General features: G+C 42.8%; 1 long non-coding RNA gene across 1 annotated transcript; it reads right to left on the reverse strand.

Annotated features, from left to right (window-relative positions):
• Nucleotides 1–430: 430 nt before the first annotated feature.
• LOC123478490 (uncharacterized) lies at nucleotides 431–22239 on the reverse strand. Its single transcript, XR_006653700.2, has 4 exons — nucleotides 22051–22239; nucleotides 12897–13004; nucleotides 10423–10828; nucleotides 431–1702 (listed from the first exon to the last, which is right to left on the reverse strand). It is a non-coding gene; the product is annotated as an uncharacterized lncRNA (long non-coding RNA).
• Between the last annotated feature and the right edge of the window lie 589 nt (nucleotides 22240–22828).

Genomic DNA, 22828 nt, shown 5'->3' on the forward strand with positions numbered 1-22828 from the left:
AGCATTCCCCTCATGGTGCCTACTGCTCCCTGGAAAATAGTTATTGGCTCACCATTTATCTTTCATTTATACCTTCACCTCAACATTAATATTAAACTATAAGACAATTAATTGAAAACATTCTATTATCACAGTGTATTGTAGAATCATTATATCAACATCTGACCCTTTAATAAGAATTTCATGTAATATTCTTAAAATAAAGCTACAATAAAATGAAAACCACAAATGTATACTTAGGGTATGGTAAATATCATATTAATGATCAAGTGAGGCAGAGACAATCCTGTCTACCAAATGTGCACTTCTCACATATTGCGATGCTGCCATTGCAATGTGCCTACCCAAAGGGACCTGTGCTTCCCAGACCCCAGCCCTTGCACCCAGGAGTCCTTGTGGCATTCCATGGAGAAGTTCCATCCTTGGAATATGAGCCTGGCTGCTATGCATCACTCTCGGGAAAGAGTATTTAAGATGCTTTTTTATCTTCTCTATCTTGTCTTCCCTTCTATGCCGGGTGAATGCACAAGATTTGAAGGCTGGAGGTGATGAATGGGCCACAAGATTAAATAAGTGCGGTCCCTGAATTGCAGCAAGGAGATAAACTGACCAGGAGGGAGCACCTCCACTGACTCGTCGCACGATGAGAAATCAGCTGTGAGTATGTTTAGTCCCTTAAATCTCGGGGTTTATTTGTTATAGAAACTGGTGTTATCCCAACTAATAGATTTAAAAAGTGAACACCGTCGGCTAGTTCAATTTTCTTACCAGTAATATAGGGCCAATAAAATCCAACTTGACATATTGTGTGAAGAAATGAGTTAACATATATAAACAGGCAGCCAAGTTCCTGGCATAGTATAGACACTCAGTAAAGAATACTTATAATATGACCTGTGTTAACGTTTCACCACCCCTTCTCCCACCTGGTTTTAATAGTAACCCTTCAAAAATGAGTACGATTAATTTTGTAAAGTAAAAATAGTGTTAAATTGCTCGAATACCTTTCTTTTGGGACATAGGGGTATGTGTTAATTCAGTACAGCAGTCTACCACCCACTCATCTCTCACACACACAACAACAACAACATAAAACCTGCCTTCTCACATTTTCACATTATGGTGTTTGAAACGGAAACATGGTTGGAAAAAGAGATGATAGGATGCTCACACCTAAGAACTCTGTTATTATTACTTTCCCTTCAAGATCTTTTGCCTAGGGCTTAATACTAACACACACACACACACACACACACACTAAAATTGCCCACCACCACCACCAACTGTCTTCTTCTCCTTGATCTTGATTGCTATAACTACATCCACCTGACTCAGCAGCTTCTACCAAGATAACTAATTTTGTGAGAAAATTGTTAAAATATAAATCGTTAAGCTATTTTGCAGAATTGTATGCCCAAGAAGAACACTTCTGAATTTTAAATTTATGCTAATCATGTTTTTTGCAACACATGACCATTATGATACGTAGAATTCAGATTATTAATTGTTTTTAATGAGCCCATTTTGAGCCCCGATGGTGAGTCCATAGGTTCCCGGAGAACCCGGCATTGCCTCATCAGCCCTCTCTCAGTTTCCATCAGGCCCAGCAGGCAGCCGGCCCGCGCACAGCTGGCTCTTCCTCACAAGCATGTGGGGTGGTAGCTCTGATTGATCAAGTTCCAAACACGTCTGCTCAGCCAAGCTAAAAAGGGAAAACAGTACAAAATTACACAAAGTGCTGATTCTTATAGGACATTTTAGTTTTTTTAATTATGTACTTTTTCCAATTTGACTATAGTAGATATTCAATCATTTAGAAAATAAAAAAATTTCCCACTCCAACGTCACTACTGTTAGCATACTGAAATTTTTCCTCACTATGCATATCACACCCATATCAGACAATGTATAGTATATGCAACTTTTTACACTGTGACATATACTTTAATGTCACTATTAGGTGCTCTCCAAAGATCACCTTAGCAGATGGTTTACAATTATCCAACGCGTAAGGCATTTACTTTCCAGAGTCCCTCTGTGTGCCACCAGCAGAACTCACATTGTAGAGATCATGCTGTGTGGTTGAGGGTTTTCCTTTTTTTGAAAAACCCTGCAATAAAAATGTTGTATCTTCAGGCCTGGCATCGTGCTGGGTGAGGTCAATTTCTCAGGCATTTCTCCCCTGGAAAACTACCAGACACCATCCCCTATGGACTCACCTAAAAAATACATGTTTATAGCTTCTCCCCAGACATCTCTGAAATAACTGTGTATGAAAGAAAACTTTCCAGCACAATTCTGCTTGTTTTCAGGTTCTACACTGATGAACAGCAGAAAATGATGCTGGGCATAATAAATGCCCAGAAAAGGAGAAAATCTCTCTGCACAAAAATCTGAAACTATGGTAGGTGGTATCTTAAAAGCAACAGAAAGTGAACTGGTAGGAGCAGAAACTTAGCAACTGCTCAGGATAACATAGAAATCCATTTAAATCGAGGGGAATTGGTTAAAAGCCACTTAAAAATCTTCAAAAGAAAACAGTATTCTAATCAAGTATTAAGACATTAATCACATTATACAAGATTAATGAAATAATTGTGGGGAATCACTTAGGTATGAGGAGTAAAAAAATTAAAGTATCCACATGTATTAGTTTCCTGCAGCTGCTATAAAGGCCCACAAACTGGATGGTTTTAATAAGAGAAATTTATTGTCTCACAGTTCTGGAGGCAATCAACAGGAAGCCTGAAATCAGAGTATCCACAGGGTTGTTTCCCAGTGAGGGAGAAGGTGTTCCAAACCTTACCCTCTCCCCTCCCCACACGCTTGGTGGCCTCAGGCATTTCTGGTCCTGTAGAGGGTTTTCTCCCCACCCCTCAACACCATCTGATCCTATAACCAAATAAGGTAACCTTCACAAGTACTGGAGTTAACTAACCCTTCTTAGTCCTCTGACAAAAAGTAAAGAAAAAGGGGGATATATTTCACATCCATGGCATTTTAATACCTATAGGAAACCGTTCTGCGTGGCGTGGGCCCAGCTCCCACTCAGAAAGGCCAGTGGGGAGCAAGGTCCAGCACACAGGACCCACACCCAGGGATAGGTTCTCCTGTGGGGAATCAGGCCTGCATTGTACCTAGGCCACTATGAGGCTTGCTTTTGCTAAAACTTCCCCACCCTGAATTGAGGCAGCAAATGTTTATTGCATATCTTTAAAGTAACTTCCTAAAATCTATGCTAAACCTTCCAAGGATGAGTGTAACCGCTTAACCACTTTTCCCTTTACATTTGCAAATATCCTTCCTTTTTGATGTCATTAGCAACACCCTCTCCTTTGTTTTCTGTAACTGCCTAAGGCGAATCTGTGCAGAGTAAATGAGGACCATCCTCAATGTAATGTGCCCAGAAAAGCAATAAAAGCCTGTCAAGGCAAGGGTCAAAGCACTCTCCTCTTGAGAGAGTGTTCATGCTGTCCCTTTTCCACCACAGGACTCGGTAGTCCGTGTGCATTTGTCTCGTCTCAGCCACAACACACAGATCCCTCCGGCCAGGATCCGCATCATCTGGCGCCCAGGAACAGGGACCAGGGCCAGGAGCCGCAGTTGTGGTCAACACACCAACTTGGTTGGAGTGCGCGCATCAGCCCAGGTAAGGGCCGAGGACACCGAGTGCTTTTTGGGATGGTCCTAGGGTGTGTTGGATTTCAGAGGAAAAAGACTGGGATGATGGACCAAGATAGAACACTACGTTCCCCGCCAGCCACAAGCAAAAGTCCACACAACGAGAGGCACGCTATAAACACACTCACAAGCCCATCCCCGCGGCACAACCCCCAAATAGGTCTAGGCTTGGGAGAAAGAGCAAAGACTTTCCCTTTAATCAGCTTTAAAAACAGCAACTACTCATAGGGATATTTTAAAAGCATCTCAGCAAATTCTTTCTTTCAAGCTGCCTCTTGCAGTCCTTTCGATTTTGCCTTTTCACTCAGTCCACCTGCATAAGGAAAAGAGGATAGTGAATGAGTATTTCTGTTTCCAGCAGACTCTGAAGATTGCTTTCCAGGAGAATTTACTGTTAGTCACAGGTTTTGTATGAGAGCTTTTGACATTCGCCAAGCTCTGAAGACAAAAGGCCTTCCTCCTCTCGGCCAGTTAGAACCTTGTGAGGGTGTCTGGGATCAATTCCCGAGATGTGCAGGGGCCTTATAGGGACCTCCAACACTGCTTAATTTAACTTCTGGCTTGTCTGGGAAGCGTGATATAAAGGTTGGTCACCTAGCACTTCGAGCCCCCCTCCACAGTCCTAAATGCTGGGGGAGGACCCGAAACCCATAAGCAGGGTTAGGTTACTCAGAAAGTCTGGTACCCCTCTCCCTGACTTTCACCAACAGCACATTTCGACCCACCACACTGTTACAGAGCAGGCGGGGGGTGGTTCACGATAAATTATTACAGAAAGGATCCCCCCCTTTCTGTTTCTGGAGGTTCCTTCCCCCACGCCCACCTGCTAGGTTCGAAATGCGCCGCCACAGGAAAGACGTCTCTCAATGCCAGAGACTGGTGAAAAGGAAAGGAATTGTTTATTTAAAAGTTACACAGACTTAGAGTAATGGCTTAATGTCTTCAATAAGATACTAAAGTCCTTTAGAATACCCACAGATGCACAGTCCTTCCCTCTCCCTGTGCCCAGTCCAGGGTACCGTGTCTCAGGAAAAGAAGTAGAAGTCCGTGATTCAGGCTCCCGGCACCATCAGCTGTGTGGCTGCTGCGATCTCCAGTTAATCCAAAGCCATGCGGCACCTTCTCATGGCCCACCAGCAAGAGTCCTTCCTACCCTTTTCTTCTTGGCAAAGTCTCTCCTGCTGCCTAAGCCGCGTGGCAAAAAGAAGCACTCCAAAACCTCGTGGTCCTCTCTACTCTCCTTCAGAACCGTGTGGTCCTTTTCCCCATTTCAGAACCGCATGGTCCTCTTCCTTTCCCCTCAGAATCGCATGGTCCTTCCTATTTACTTCAGAACCACATGGCCCTCTTCCTTTCCCCTGAGAACCTCATGGTTCTCTTCCTTCCCTTTGTCAGAACCACGTGGACCTCTATCTATCTACTTGCTTCAGAACCTCGTGGTTCTCTCTCTATGGCTGCCACCCCTAGGTTTAAATCCCAGCGCCCATCTTCCTTTGCAGCCCCATTTCCGACTCCTCCTACAGTCAGCTACGCCTGCCAGCATCCCGGTATTCTTCCAGCTTTACTGGGCTGCCCTAGTAAGTCCGGGCAGGTGTGGCCCCATGGCGTGGAGCTAATCATCTCCAAGCTCTCACGCAGGCCCTGTAACCAGGGGGAGTTGCTTCCCAGACCCATCTTGGGTAAAAGTCACTCCCATCTCCCTGGCTCAAAGCAGGGCCACAGCTATTTAACATATCTATGAAACCAGTTAAAGGTTATAGATATGTTAAATGACCATGCCAGGGGTTAGCTGCAAAGCTGTTGCTACCCAAAACAGCTCTGAATGGCCCTGTTCCATGTGTCCCATCCCCCCTGGCTCAGGCTTGTGGGGGTAAGGACATCCTACATATATTTTTCTAATATTTCCTGGACACCTTGAGCTCTGGACCCCATTACAAATCCCTTCTTGGGGCCCTCCTCTTGGCTGCACCCTGCTTCAACACTATATCCCTTAATAGCTAACTAGTTAGGGTTCAGCACAGGCGGCGGAATCAGAAAAGACAACAATCGGAAGTAAAAAGGAGCCTTTTCATAGCAAGAATGGGCTCTGATTTATCTAAAGAACAGGAAATTTACCCATAGGTGTTACAGGTGTTACCCACAGGTTTACCCTCCTCCAGGGAGCAGGTTATAAGGTAAAGGAACAGCATCTCATTCAGCTTTTACGGACTATAAAGGAATACTACCCTGCTTTTCCTGACAAGGGAACCTTAGATGTAAAGGTTTGGGAAGAAGCAGGCGATAGGTTAAAATCTTTACAGGACAGTGGTGTTTCTATCAGAACTCGAAACCTAATCACTTGGGGGCTAGTCAGGACTGCTCTCCTGCCCGTATGGGCTGGGAGACCGGAGCTAGTCACAGAGGAGGATAAGGAGTCTAGTTCAGAGGAGGAAGTCACCTATGAGGTAGTGGAAGAACCAGCTATGAAAGTTCTGCCTACAGCCCCACTGGAGGACCTGCCTCATAGAGCGTTCCTCTTCACAGGATGACTCTCCACCAAGACAGCCAGAAGATTCAGACAGATGTCCTGTTAGGGCCATGTGACAGTGCCTTCAGCGGGCAGCAGAGGCTGGGGATTTAGATGCCCTTTCAGCCTTCCCCATTATAGTCAAGGGTCAAAGAAATGTCCATGAACCCCTTCCTTTTTCCCTTTACAAGGATCTAAAAAGGAGCATTAGAGAAAATGGGCTTCGGTCTCCTTATACTAACAGGCTATTTCAAGCCATCAGTGACAGCTACAGAATGGCCCCTTGTGACTGGATTGCTCTGGCCAGGACAGTCCTAACTCCAGCTCAGTTCACAGTCCGGCATTCGGAGTACTCTCAGCGAGCCGGCCACCAAGCGGCCAAGAATGCACGAGTGAGTAATCCTGTCACCCTCTCCATGCTGCTTGGGTCTGGGGATTTTGCCACCACTGCGGATCAGGCCAGGCTTGATCTTCATGCTTTTAATCAGAGTGCTCAGATTGCTCTCAGAGCCATGGAGGCTGTGCCTGATTCTCAGGCCAGGGAAACTTCTTCCTTTACCAATATCCGTCAGGGTGCTGCGGAGGCATATATTGACTTTATTGATCCCTCCAAGAAGCTATTGAAAGGGAAATAGATAATGACAGAGAAGCCAAAGCTCTTTTGTGGCAGCTAGCTTATGAAAATGCTAACGAAGATTGCAGGGCTGTTATAGGGCCCCTGTGAGCGACCACCAAAGACATCAGTGAGTTTATCAAGGCTTGCCAAGATATCGGCACAGCAGCATAAGGCTTCCCTCTTGGCTGCTGCAATTAAGGGAGATCCCAGATGTTACAATTGTGGAAAGCCTGGTCACCTGTGCAAGGACTGTTGGTCCACATCGAAAGGGGGAAAAGGTAATGACAAGCTTCCCCCCAGGGATTGTCTGAGCTGTGGCAAGGGCACGCATTGGGCAAAGGAATGCCGCTCTAAATTTGACAAAAATGGCCAACCCATTCAGGGAAACTTCTGAGGGGGCGCCCGCTCCAGCGCCCCCAACCCCAATCAGAGCTTTCAGAACAGCAATCAGTATCAGGGAATTCGAGGAAATGCACAATTTCCGACCTTCGTGCAGCCACCCGCGGAAGCTCAGGATTGCACTCGGTCACCACCAACGAGCTCATCTTAAAGGAACAGGATCAAGTAATTATAGCTCCCACTGGTGTCTGGGGACTTTTACTCCCAAGAACGGTCAGTTTAATCTTAGGGAGATCCAGTATTACTACCAAAGGCATTTTTGTTCAGCCAGGGGTCATTGACTCAGACTATCAAGGGGAAATTAAAATCATGCTTAAAGCTTCTGGCTATCATATTATTCCCACCCAAACACGCATTGCTCAGCTGCTCCTACTCCCCCACGTAATCTCAAAGACTCAAAATACAGTGCGAGGGGAAGGAGGCTTCGGTACTACATACAATCAATCACTTTTTGGACAGAATCAATTAAGTTAAATAAACCAATCTTACAAATAAAGATAAAGGATAAGACCTTTCAGGGCCTCATAGATACGGGAGAACCTATCAGTGGGCGTGGGTCCTGTGTGCTGGACCTTGCTCCCCACTGGCCTTTCTGAGTGGAAGCTGGGCCCACACCATGCAGAACGGTCTCCTATAAATACTTACAGTTGCTTTACAGTGTTCTAGCACATTGTCAGTATCAAGTTATTTAATAACCAAAACCAATCACAAGGCCCCAAAAGGAGCTTTAGGGATAATAACCTAAGATATTTTCTGCTACATTTACTTTTTGGTTTCACCAGCTACAGGACATGATTGTTGATGAGTTATTAACTCAGATAAGCACATGCACTGCCTATCATAAAAATTTTCCTCTTTTAGATTAACAAGCTGAAATTTTTAATATTTTTAATGGACAAGTTGGCAGCAGCTCCCATATATAGCTTTTGAAAAGTCAAGGTCTGTCTGCTATCTTTATCTCAGTGATCACTTTGCCAACAAAAAGAGGTGAATTGTCAAGTGGTTAACTTGACAATTCTACTCATAGGTGGTGAATGAACAGCACTCTTCTGAAAAGGGATTTTGACCTTGGTTTAGGACATACGACATTGAAAAGAGGCCATTGCTTTCATTGGTGTTCAAGGGGCTTTCACAGCATCTATGACTCCATTATTTTGTAGGCCAGCTGAATCCCCCATGAGAGCTAGAGCCAGCGCTGGAAAAGTCCTGAGATCTCTCCTCTACATGAAACCAAGGATGCATTTCATCTGGGAGCAATGAATTACAGTTTGCTTCTGTTGCATGCTCTGCCTAAAATCTAGAACTTAGTACCTCTTCCCTAGATTGTGTCCATATAGACTGTCAGACCCAAGGCAAAGCCGTCCTTTATGATGTACTGTTATAAAGATTATTTTTTAAAGGACCTGTCTGAATGAACTTGCATCCTTTAGAGCTACAATTACAGCAACTTTTTCATAAGCTGTAAATTGCCAGAGAAAAATCATGAATCATTTCTTCTTGACGCGTTTGGCAATTCTGTGATTGCTTTTTTTGTGAGTTCTATTATCACAGTTATTACAGAGGTACAGGCATATGCTTATACCTAAACACTCATGTGCACATATATCCCAGACAAAAACTGAAAAGGATGGGATGGGAGGGAAGAGGAAGAGTGGTGGGCAAAATTCTGAGAAGGCAGGCAAGATCCCCAAGCCAGCTGGACACACCCTACATATTTCCCTCTCCTTGAGTGTGGGCAGGACCCATCAATAGTATAGGATGTCACTTCCATAATTAGGCTATCTTATAGAGTAAAGGTGAAGGGATTCTTGAAGATGTAATTAAGGTACCTAATTTGATGACTTTGAGGTCATCGAAAGGGAAGTTATCCTGGGAGGCTTGACCTGTAAGAGGAGCCCTTAAGGAGCTGGGCCCTTGCTAGAGTCAGATACTTGAAGCATAAGACAGAGATTTTCCTACTGGCTTTGAAGGAGAGAGGGCCTGTGGGGAGCTCATGTGGCAGGGAATGGTGGGGAGGCACTAGGAGCTGAGAATGAACCTCAGCTCACAGCCCACAAGAAGGGGGAAAGCCTCAGTCCTACAACTGCAAGGACTTGAATTCTGCCAACAACGCAGGAGCTTGGAGAAGGACCCTGAGCATCAGACTGAACCCCCACTGCCACCTTGATTTCAGCCTGGGAGAGCCTGCTCTGAGGACCCAGTTCATCTGTTTCTGGCCTCCTGAGTCCTGGAAACTGAGATAATAAATGCTTATTGTTTGCAGCCTCACAGTTTATGGTATTATTTGTTATGCAGCAATGAACAATGAATATAGGAAGTAATAGAAGGGAAAGGTCCTGGAGGAGAAGGGAGGGACATGTAATCAACAGATGAGGCTCACTTTCCTCTTCCACTCTGCTTTCAAATTTCCCACATATGGCAAATTTAATGCAGCCTGCGTCAGAGGAACACACCTGGGGACGTGGAAATGTGTTAGTGTCTCACTCTTTTTGTTCCCAGGGCATTTTTTACAATGATGAATGTTGCTGTGGCAACATTACAGGGTTCCAAATGATTTCTTCTAATTCATTGAAATAGTCAAATAAGCCATGTAGTGAGCAACACTTCAGCTCAGTGAGAGCTCCAGTCACTGGCTGTGATAAATCTGTTGCCATTACTCCACTTGCCAGCAGAAAGCATCCCAGTAAAAACTTCAAAATAGACCGAATAGTTTTAACATGAAACAAAAGAACCACATCTCCTCCAGGAGAACTGCAACTGCCCATATTCCAGATAGCTAATTCTAATCACAGAAATTATTCTTCATTAAGCTATCTTAAAACTAAACTCCAGTGAAACTGTTTCAATTCTCTTTAGTTAACCATCAATACAGCAAAAGTAAAAGTCATCCAAGTGTTTAACCTTTAGCTAATTGTTTCCTTTACAAAACGAGTGCTTTCATTAGAAGACTTATTTTAAGCAAAACTATTGTAAAAAAGTTTGACCATATCTGACAATTTAAAAAAAGTCGAATGGAGCTCCCAAACATGTGAAGTACCATTTTGACAGGCATTTGACCACAATTTAATAATGGTTCAATCCTCAAATTGCCTCTAACCACCCAATTGAGAAGGAATAATAAAGCAGGAACATCTGTAAGAGCCTTCTTGTAAGTAGGTACTACTGTGTTGCACATAAAACAGAAAATTAAATATTGAGGTCTCTGACACAGGTTGCTTACCCATCAGTCCCTGCCCCTCCTTTTGTGTGAATCAAATCCTGATCTCGTGCTTTTTTTTGTGACTGTGAGCTCCTGGGAAAGCTGCGCTTGGCAGCCCTGGAGGCGAAATGCAGTCTCCACCAGCGGTTGTCCATCTTCTTTTCTCATCAGCTTCACCTGGAAAGTAAGGCCAGTGTTCTGGGCCCACCTGCAGAAGTTCTGACCCAGTAGGTCTGGGATGGGGCCCAAAATGTACACCGCTCACAAGTTCCTAGGTGATACCAATGCTACCGCCTCAGGGACTCCAATGTGAAAGCCGAGTCAGCCGCTTGTTTCCCCAGCAAGTGATTTGGTTAGATGGGGCCAAAGGTACCATTCTTAGCCAAGGGGAGAGGGAAACCAGCTGAGGACTTGGGAAAGGTTGTTCCTGTGTAAGAAATAATAATAATAATGATTAATAATAATAACAGTAACTGAGACAGACTAGCAGATTTCCTCCCTTTCCTGCTTCTTAACTTTCTTGATTCTGCTTAATGCCTAGAACCTAGAACTTAGGTGCTTATCATAAGGGAAGACAGCCTAAAGAAAAAGTGGATGTGACAGGTTGGAAAGTTAGAAAGAACCTGGACCATGAAGCTGTGGCACTACTGAGCTCACCAGCCCTGAAACGTTCTACCTCTAAACTTGTTATTGGATATGGTTTATTAGCTTTAAGCCAATGTTGGTTGTTTCCTGTTACTTGGAATCTAAATCCCCTTAATAGAACCATAAAAAAATGGAGCACTTCATTTGTTATTATGGGTTTAGAGTAAATACATTTCTAAATGTCATTAATAAAAGTTATTGATTATATGTCCTACATATGACTTGTGTCCTGGGTTCTACTGACTTAGATATTGAAATAATCAGTCTTCTGTTATAAAAAAAATGGGTCAGCTTCCAAACATTATTTTTAATGGAGATGAGTGTTGGAGGCAAGACTAGGACCAAAAATATTAAAATTTAAAAAACTAAACTTAGAAATATGTTTCAAAGTCTGAGCATCCCAGGCTTACTTCTAAACAAATGCATTATTGTCAAAATGAGTTAGTTGATTAAAATGAAGGGGTTGAATTGTTGGCTTACAAAAGGGGTTTGTTGTTATTTCACTTTTCTTTTCCAGGTTAGCTGTCTGATTTATTCAGGTTTGGGTGAGTCAGAGGATGGGGCAGCCTATTTGGCAGGACATTTAGCACATGTCTCCCTGCCCTCCCTTCCTAGGAACCTGGCCCTGTTGATGGGACGTGAGCATCATCTCGTAGGGCAAAATGGAGCTGCTCTCCAGACTTCAAGCCCAGGATGGGGCTGTCATCCTGCTTCAGAACTCTTTGGGCTGTGAAAATGACTGTGGGCTATTTAAATTTGTACACCTTAGTGAGGGCGACATCCTGAGGACCCCAACCCTCCACAGAGAAAACTGGGGTGACATGCGTGAGCTCTGCAGGATTAAAGGACATCTGGGCTATCCCCTCTGGTCCTCCTTTCCACATGAAACAGCAAACATCATGCTTTCACTAAGGTAAAAATGGGCTTTTCTTTCTGTTCCTGCCCTGGGTGGGGTGCGGCTACTGCCCAGCTGGACTGCTGTCATTTTGGTATTTCATTTGGAGCCTACTATGACAGAGCCTACATTGGCTATATCAAGGCCCAGATACTTGTAAATGAAAGTCCATCAGGAGATCAGTTGATTACTTTAATTCCGCCTGAACGTATCAAACCCCAGCTGTGGGGAAGACCCTTCACAGTTCATCAGGAAGCTTCTACTGTGGGAAAGACCATGGAAACTTCATCCTGAGTTCTGTCCCAGGTACTTTGTCACAGCAACACTACCGGAACCTCATCACAGAGCCGCTCGAGGGTTTCCCAGGAGGCCTCGACATACTGATTACTGTCCATCTCTTTAAAGAAAGGAGCTTAGTCATCTTGTCTAGTGTTGTTACAATGACAGCAAACACACTTGTCTAGAGGCAGAGAGATGGAGCAGCTGATCTCCTCTGATGCATTTCAATCAAGTTACATTCTTTTAAGGAAACAATTTATTCTAAGGTATTCTCCAAGACAAAGCTCTCTTTGATCTGTGCATATCATTGCCTCTTTATTCCCTATTGCAGTTTATTTTCATAGAATTCTCTTTGCCTTGCACAGGAGTACTGTATACAGAATAAAGTGCAATGGAATTAGAAAAACTGAAAAGTCCTTTGAAACACAGGATCGGTGGTTTTCAAACTGATACTCTACAGAAGAGCTTAGGCATTCTCCAAAGAATAAAGTATTTTTTACCAAATAGTAATTATTTAAACGGCCTAAAACCACACTCAGTGAGCCTACCACATTGATTTTTTTGTCTGCTGTTTGAAAAACAGAAAATACAGCCACAGCACCAAAGCAGTAGGCTGAGTCTTAGTCTATTTGAACACTAAACTTCTTAAGGAGAAACTTTCCTTTCAACTCCTTACCTCTCTGGACTCCAGAGGCACATTTTGTCAGAACGGGTCCTGTTTCCCAGTTTGATATCCACGCTCTTCTCCCAGGGACTTTGGAAACTCTTGATCAGTTATTCTTCCCTAGGGAAGAAAAATCCATGCAAAGTCTATGTTTAAACTTAATTTGTTTTTAAAGAAAACACATTTTTTTTATTTCGGTAGCAATGCTCGTATAAAATTAGAAAAAGGTGGGAAATACGGAAGGAAATCCTTTGTATTATCAATGTCCAAAGACACGCAGCTCCACTTCATAGTTTGATAAATTCCACTGAAGCCGCGTGTTTTAGTCTCTACACTTTTTCAGAACTTCCAAACTCACGTTTATTCTCTGGCAATGATTTCTCACTGCCTTTAGAGGTTTTCGCTTACTGTGCCTGCCTATTAAACAGGTATTCTTCATCTTCGTGCCTTAAACCTTTGCCAGTCTCGTTCAGTGTACCTTCCGGTTAATATCATCAACACGCCTGGCTTTGTGCCATCTACAAGCTGATAAATCCCAAATAAACATCTACTTATGCAACTTTCTGATCATTAAATCCATTTTTCCATTTCCTCACAGCATAACTCCACCCGCATATCTTTAAATTTAAACATCTAAGCCTGCTATGTCTTCTGTGCTTTCCTAAGATTACTTTGGTTGCAAGAAAGAGGAAACCAATAGTCAAACCAGAGTGAGTAAAAATAACATAAAAATAACTTATTGGTTCCAGGATAGGACTGGCTGGACGCAGAGACCCCAGCACTGATAGAAAGTCTGACTGATCACACTCCACTTCTGTTCTGCCAGCTCCTTTTCCTTTAATTTTTTAAAATTTCATCTCCAGATTGATAGTCATTTGTGACCACGAATGGCTGCCATCATCTTCCAAACTACATGCTGCCAGGTTCTAACCAGGCAGAAAAGAGTGAGCAGAACTGTACAGCTCCTGTGTTCATTATTTCCCCAATATCCCACTAAAGTTTGGAAGGACGCTCAGGTGAGACTGGCTCAGACCAGTCACACTGGAGTGCACTTCCAGTTTCCCCGGATTGCAGACAGTTCCCAAGAACAAAGCTTCTCCTCTTTGCACACCTCAGATGGGGAATTTTCATTGACATAGGTAGAGTATGGTCCTAACTCACACAGTAGGACACAAAGCTCAGTGAGCTGATTGTCAAATAACAGGAGGATACATCCACATGGTTTTGAGTAAGGAAGGGCTAGTGTCCCAGGAGTTCACTAAGGAGAGGACCTGCCAAAAATATGGAAGCTAGCTTTACAGATGACTGTCGTGACATGTCATTGGAAACAATGCATTTCACTATAGGTTTAACAATGAGGATGCTGCTGGACGCATTTCTGCGGGGCCACACTTTCCATGGAGTCCACAAATAGCAAGTGGCACAGTGGGGGTAGGTGTGCGTTCTGCTGATTTATCTGCTCGGAATTACTCATTGCCGCAGCATGGCAATACCTGGAGTTCTTGTTTTTTATTTTATCTGTAGATCCTTGATATCTGGTTATCAGCTACTTACGTTGCCTAATGTCCCCCGTCCACAGAAAACAGTATATGAAGAGTCTGGGTCTCATTTGCTCTACTCACCAACGTAGCCGGACCTCTGTCTGTCTGATGGTGTGTGATATGTGTGCTGCTGTGTGGGCAGTGCTCCGAGTTCAGCCTCTTAGCAACAAAGCACCTTCATTGACTGGGATACTGAACTGTATGTGCTGCCTCCTTAACTCTTCCCTTTGTTTCAGTAGAGTAGCACAAAAAACACCCAGGGTCTGCCTCAGTAAGCTACTGCTGTGTAAGCTACACAACACAAACAGACAGCAGACAATTAGGACTGAACCACACAGTGTGGGTTCGAACTCGCCCCTGTAAATCTGTCACTACAAGTTCTTTGATTATTATCTGCTTACCAACAGTAGGACCTTCTTATATCACTCTGAAAACATTTACCATTATTAGAGAAGGCACTTGAGCTTCTGTACAGCCAGATCACCTGTGAAAGACACTCATTGGATTGTGATATTTATCCACAGCTACCATTGTAGGAGACCATAAATGGAGAAGAATTTTTGTCTCTTTGTTTTTTTCTGTTTTATTCCCCAGGGATTGAAGGTTATATGTCTTTTACTAAGCTAATCATAATCTTACCATACAATGCAGAAATTACACTCCTAAGTATATACTTGAAATGACTTAAATGACTTAAAAACCTATGTCCACATGAAAACCTGAACATAAATGTTTATAGCAGCTATATTCATAATTACCAAAAACTGAAATAAAATAGGATGTCTTTTAATAGGTGAATGGTTAAACAAATTCTGGTACACCTATGTAATGGACCATAATTCAGTATAATGGAATATTATTCAGCAATAAAAAGAAATGATCTATGAAGCCATGAAAAGACACAGATGAATCTCAAATGCATATGACTAAGTGAACTAATTCAGTCTGAAAAGTCAGTGTATTACTATATGGTTCCAATTACATGACATTATTTGCAAAAGGCAAAATTATAGAGATGGAAAAAGATCAGTGGTTTCCAGAGATTTGAGGGGATGGTGGCAGGGTTGACTAGAAGGAGCACAGAAGATTTTTAAGGTGGAAAAAAAAATTCTGTATAATCCTATAATGATGTGGAGAATTTTTATGAATGTGTAATTGTGCAATTTTTGACTCCATAATAATTTATTGTAATGTGATCTATAAATTAAAATATTTTTACATTTTCTTGAATAAACACTTTTTGCCTAAATCATATAAATAATGCATTTGTCCAAACCCATAGACCTTAGCAACAGAGAGTGAACCTTAATTTTATGCAAATTTTTAAAACATCATTTAGGAGCATGGGTATCCCAGGAAGGAATGCAGAATGTGACAAAACAATCTAACTGTATTACAAATGCATAACACAACCTTACTGACAAGAGCAGGTGCAAAAGGTGCTGACCTAAGTCACATGGGAAAGAGTGGGGTCGGTAAAACTACAGACAAAGGAAACTGCACACAAACACTATTCTAGCTGATAAAATGTGTTTCCATGGGCAGGATACATCGCAATTATAATACTGCCATACGAGTACACTGGAAGAGAAAAACTACACAAATGAATGGCACGCCGTGGGAGCCACATCTCTCACTGTTGGAGTGGCAGGTTGCAGATAAACAAGGGTTCAAATAGCCAAGAGGCTAGAATGACCCAGATGGTAATGAACTGGAGCCAGAGACATTAGTGTAAACTCATATTTAGTTTAATATCAATGCAGATTGTTACACTAAGAAGAAGATTTAAGTAGTTCACCTCTTCTCCAAAAAAATATTTATATAACTCCAGTCTAAAAATCATAAATAAACTATCAGACAAATCCCCAAAATGAAACATCTACAAAGTGTCTAGCCAGCACTTCTCAATACTGTCAAGGTCGAAGAGATCAAGTGACGTCTGAGACATTGTCACAGCCCAGAGAACCTGAAGTCACGACAACCGAGTGCAATGTATCTTGGATGGATCCTGGAATGGAAAGTAGACATTAGGGTAAAAACTAAGAAAACATAAATGGAATAAGGACTTTGTTAATTATCATATGTCAACAGTGGTTCATTAATTGTATCAAACACACCATTCTCGAGTAGGATGTTAATAAATAGGAGAAACTGGGTATGGGTATGTAGGAACTCTTCACCCTTTCTTCAAATTTTTCTGTGAAAACAAAAGTCTACTAAAATGGAAAGTTTATTTTTTTAAATATCAGCATTTAAATTGATAAAAAATATTTTCTACTCTCCATTTTATCCAAATTTTTCTCAATTGGTTCCAACTCAACAGTTGTATTCACACATCCCTGCCCTCAGTACCATCAAATACCAGCCCTCACCTCCGCAGTGGAACCAAGTTTCATCATCTCTGACATCCATGACTGAGGTAAAGGCGAAGTTTCCAAGGGCTAGTTTCTGAGGCACTAGCGTACCAGGGATGCTGTGTAGAACTCAAGAAAGTGAACATGACTCCGTGGCCAAAAATCAGTCAGAAACATCATTGAACAATTATTCCTCCCCAGCATTTATGGCTCTACATTTTCAGCCAGTTGGACCGTTAGCTCAACCAGTCAGACCATTAGGTCAATAGTTTCTGGTCATCAAACACAACTGATTAACATGGAATGCACAGAAGAATAATTCAGATCAATAGAGGATATAAAAATTTGGATTTGGCTTCCCTGAAATATTTCAGTTCATTTTTCATACTTATATTTCATTTTAAGGGACTGTATGAAAAACTGAAATTTTAATAAACTGTTTTGATATGACACAAATATTTATGACATGATTTCTTATTTACTAGTTATCCAAGGTTTTAAAAAGAAATGCTTCAACAGATCTTTATTACCTAGTTTATGTTCATAGCTGAGATTTCTCATGTTTCATTAAAGTTGATGTGCCTGTGGTACTAATTCGTGTTTATGAATAATAATCACGCACATTGCACATACGTGGAAGTCACTTGATGCTGAGTTTGTGGTTGATGATTTGAGGCTATTAAATAATTATACATTATATAAAAGATATCCTTCAGCCTTAGTGAGAGCAAACTCTGTGAAATTCTCCTGGGTATTTTTTAAGTGATATTATTAGACTTAACCTTTCTTTACTAGAGTTCTGTTGTTATGTCTGCCATGTGCCTTCTTTGATTTGCTTGGCCTATTTTTTTGAAAGAAATAAGATTTATTAAAAACACATTTAAATAGTATATTTTAAACTAGAAAAACTACATCATTATTTCTTGGATCTTGGGAATAACACAGTTTATTTCTTGCTTCAACAAGCTCTCTTCTTGCTGTGGACAGCCGTGTATGTCAGGTAAGGCATTTGTCAAGAATCACTGATAAGGAATGATCCGAGTGACTGGCTGCATGCTGATTCATTTGTTACTCAGCCATGTACAGAGCGGTTACAGCCTCCTGGTGACTACTCAGCCATTAATTTAGGAAGTACCTGGGCATCTACTTCTGTATCCTGCATCTATAGGAGAGCAGGAGTCAGTAAATTTCTCTAAAGGGCAAGAGAGCAAAGATTTCAGACTTTATGGGCCTTAAAAAATCTGTCACATTTACTCAACTCTATTGTTGCAGCATAAAAGCAGCTATAGAAAAATACATAAATTATTAGGTGTGCCTATGTTCCCATAAAACTTTATTTACATACAGGTATCAGGTACATGAAGTCAGATTTGGCCCTCGGGCTGTAGTTTGTCAACCAGCATCATAAACAGGGAAAGTGGGAGAGGGAATGGAGACAGCAGGGACTGGTCACTCTACGAGGTCTAGAATGTTCTTTGCTTTCATGTCTAGCTGGAAAGTCCCTTCTCCCTTTACCACTCCAGTTCACACATCCTTTCTTCCATGAAGGCTTTCTCACCTTCAGCATATAATAGGTCAGTTTTCTCTTTTTTGCAGTGTGCTATTATGACTATTAATTTTCAAACCTACCATGCTGGCTAAACAATGATCTCTTTGGGAAAGGGCGACCTCTGTCGTCCAACGAAATGCTCACTGTACACAATGCGGCCTGTAACCTTGGAGTTGAGCAACACAGCAGCCCTTCTTAGGGTACCGGAAAATACCCCACCCATCTCTGTAACCTCCTACAGAGCAGAGTGTGATGAATACATAAAAAAATTAAAAAAGAAAGTGATGAGAAAAAGATATGCAGGACAACAGCATGCTACATGAACTCGGAGAAAATAGAGAGTAACTTCAAATAGAGGGAGGAAAGAAAAAAGTATGAGAGGCTGAGTGTTCCCCACAGGAAGTGAGGGGAAGGTAGGCATGTGAAGTAAGAAACAGCACTTATTCCAGACTCTGTGTGTTATTGGCAGCCTCTTGAATGGCCTGCAATAGCCCCACCTCCCGATACGTGTGCCCTGCACAATCCTCTTCTGTTGCATGTTGGTGGGACACAGTGACACACTCCTGATGAATAAAATACCACAAAGGTGATGACATGTGTCTTCCGAGTTCAGGTTACAAGAGTAGCGCAGCTTCCATCTCACTCTCTCCTTTGAGCTCTCCGAGAGAAGCGGGCTGACACATTGTGGCCTGCTCTAGAGAAGGGCACCACGACAAAGGACTGACGGCTCCAGCCAACTCCCAGCAAGGACCTGAGCCACAGGAGGGAGCTTCGCCCAGCCCAGCCTTGAGCGGGCTGTCACTTTGATCAGCCTTGTGAGGGACCCTGAGCCAGAGGCACTCAGCCAAGTTGCAGCTGGATTTCTGGCTCATAGAGACTGTGAAAAACTGTACAGTAAAAGTGTATTGTTTTAAGCTAGTACATTTCTAGTTAATTTGTTACATAGCAATAGACAACTAATACATTGTGCAGGTGTTTTCAATACATGTACTCATTTAAGTCTCACAATAAACCTATAGCATACACATTATAGTCAATTTTACTAATAAGGAAAAAAGGGCTCAGAAGATTATATAATCTACCCAAAAATTCATGGTTGCTGAGTAGAAAAGCGGCATTCAAAATCATCATTCTTCCAGTCGCTACAGAGCAGCAAAGGCAGGCACCAAGTGAAACCCAAAGCCAACGAGGGAGAGCCGCTGGAGGCCGCTGTGCAAGGACTGCTCCCTTTCCGTACATGCTGGGAAACACAGGCCACCGGACTCATGGTGATCATCACAGAAGCAACATCTTTTATTCCTTAGAGGGTCCCTCACTGCCTCTTTCAATCTGCTGAGCAGGACTGCCCTGCTCTAGAAGGAAAACTCTGCTGGGTGTCATAACGCGTCTGGCCACTCGTAGGAAATAGAAATGGCTGCTTTGCCAAGATGCAGTCTTAATTTAGTGATTCAAAGTGCTGGTGTAATGCACTGATAAACCCTCCAGTCTTCATCCACATGCAATGCCCTGCCCTCTCCCCTCCAGCTGCAGATGGGCAGCCTGGAGCCCGCGGCCAGCATGCAGCTGACCTTTCTCTCCCTCCCATGGACCTCTGCGAGAAATGTTAGCTGACATTCCTGACCCTGTCAGGGTTGAAGGAAGTGGGGTGGGAAGAAAAGGCGTGGTGGCTGGAAGAATCCACCCTTGTCCTGTGCTGTTGTGAAATGGCTCAGAAATTCTGGACTAAACAGCTACTTAAAGTTGACTTCTCAGAGAGTTTCTTCAGAGTCTCCCCTCGGTCCCTCTGCCTACAGCATCTTCGAGGAAGCTGGAGATCACCTTCTGCTAGCCCCTGCCCTCTCTAGTCAGCCTCTAATCCTGACAACATAGCTCACTCCATTCTGCTTGAAATCCCCATCCCCTCAATGCCTGCTCATTTGGACAGACTCCCCGTTCAAACCATGCTAGACTGACACTCTGCTCAGGGGGACAGTGACATCCAGATGCAGCCCCCTCTTCTGCTGTGACAAGCTGCTCCTAGATTCCTGGGACAGGAGTCAGGCCCTGTCCTGCTGTGTTCTCTAACTGCAGAGGACACAGAATGAGAGCTCCGAGTAGCCCGCATTGAAACATCACTTTAGTCCTGAAGATCTCCGTACCCTACCCATTGCAGGGAAGTGGATCTCACAGCACAACTCTCTCCAATAAGATCATCCTCAAAAATTCCATCCCGACTTCAGTCTCTCCACTTATCAAAAGCTCTCTTATGGATGGAGAATCTCAGAGTTCTGAGGCTGATTCTCTGATATTTCCTTTGCAAATCTGCTTGTGGTCTAGCACCTTATTGAAACTTCACTTTTAATGTCGTTACAGCACAAATAGTTTTGCTTTAGGGGGATTTATCTAGTGTTATGTAAGCAAGATTGAAGGTTGAAGGCACCGAAGGAGAGAGACTTGAGAAGCAGCTATTGAATAATCTAAGTTATAGGAAAGTGAGGTCTGAACTGTTGTAGTGGGAATAAAAGTATGAAAATTGTCTCAAGAGTCATGGTAGAGGTAGATCAATAGGAACTGAATGAACATAAATAGAAAAGGGGTCTTGAGAACTAGAAGGAAGTCCGGTCAATAAAGAAATCAGAATTTAGAAGGGGTGCCTTTCCAGGGACATGGGCTGATCAAGCATGTGGGGCTGTAGGCACTGTTGACATATGAGGTAGACATGAGAATCAGGGAATTAGAAAATGGGCCTCAGAAGTCAGAACTGAAGCTCAGCATCATCTGCACAGAGGTAATTATTGAGCCCAGAGAAGTCATGTGACTGCTATACAATTATAGAAAATGACTGAGAAAAGGAGGCAAATCTCCCCACAGAGATGGCAAGAAACACTCAGAAAAGGGGAAACTCAGGAAAAGGAAGGAGTTTAATGAGAAGTAGTCATTAGGGTCCAAGGCTAAGGACACATACGATAGAAACTACTGAATACAGCTTCCAGAAGACATCCATCACTAGTGAGGTCTCAGAGGGGGGTGGTGCTGTTGAAACCAATTCCTAGGGTCAGAATTGAATGAACTGTTAAGAAATGAAGGCAACAAGTATAGAATAATATTGGGGAATTTATCAGTGAACAAGAAGAGATCTCTTAAGAAGACAGATGGCTAGGGGACATTTTTAAATAGGTGTATTTGGAAGGCAGCTATGCTCACCACTATACCACCAACACTGAACAGGTATGTTTGTAGGAAAAGGGAGGAGAGCCAGCAAACAGAAAGTGATTCAAAGAAACAAGAAAGAAGGAAGACAGGACAGAAGAATAGGCACAAGGAAGTGGCCTTAGAATGAGAGACAGGCACTTCTAAACTGAAGGAAAGAAAAGAAAATACGGGGAGAAATTGATATAGACAAGAAGTTGAGAAATACCAAGTTAGGGGTTTTAAGACTTCAATAAAGTAGAAAATGAGGTCATTTTAGGGACTGAGAAGGGCAGGATTTAGTTTCTTGTAAAAAGGAAAAAGTTTTGAAGCCATCAGTATGTGGGATGAAAATTTTAAAACACAGAATCAGATACTAATAAAGGGTTGTTGATCCAAACCAAGCATTCAATTAAAACTAATCTCCTCTTGCTCACCACTCACTCCTTTATTGATGTCATTGTTTTGAAGGTTAACTACTTGACACTGGGCTCTGACTTTTTACAGAAGCGTTTGCCTATTCAGAAAAGCAGAGAAAACAGACAGAGCCTTACCCTGAGTAGTCACTTGGCAAAGTAGCTGTGGAGGTAGGTCAGGGTAGGGAGAGCGTCCAGGGTGAAGAGACAGTGATCATTACGTGCTGACTCCTGGCCATGCGAGAAGCATGAAGAAGAATTGTCTTCTTATGAGTTCATGAGTTCTTCATAATCTCTCCGTGTAGTGTTCCCGGTCTTTTTATTCTTTGTCCCTGAGTGAGAACACACAAAAATGAGGGAAGAGGATATTCTTAAATACCAAAAACAACAGCAAAATGGTGTGACTTTCCTGATCACTGAATTGGGGAGAAAAAAGCTAAGAGTGCTTATATGTAGGCTTCTACCTCCTCCTTCAAGGGTGCTAGGAATGGTTAAGTCCACAGAGATGCCAGGTGGAGGGAGCAAGGTGACAGATGAGAACCAAAAAGTGCAGTCCTGAAGGAAAGTGTCAAAGTCCCTCATGTTGGTGGAATAGAGAGATGCAAAACAAACAGAGTTATCAAACCATCACACAGACCAACTTGCCGAATTTGTAATTGCTGTTAAGGAGGCCGCTTCTGCCCAACTCCTAAAATAGTACAACCTCCAAGTGGCAGTCACTCTGCTCCTGGTGGCAGTGTAACTTTCCGGATTGCTGAATTGGGAAGAAAAAAATGAGAGTGCTCATATAGGCTTCTACCTACTTCCTCTAGGGCGCTAGCTCCCCAAATGAAAAACACCATCTTGGCGGCTGTTCCATAGATGGGGCATGATTGGCATCAAGCACATTCTGCAACTAGGCAAGGAACTGTGACTA

Source organism: Desmodus rotundus, chromosome 1 (genome assembly GCF_022682495.2).
Source record: "Desmodus rotundus isolate HL8 chromosome 1, HLdesRot8A.1, whole genome shotgun sequence".
NCBI lineage: Eukaryota > Metazoa > Chordata > Mammalia > Chiroptera > Phyllostomidae > Desmodus > Desmodus rotundus.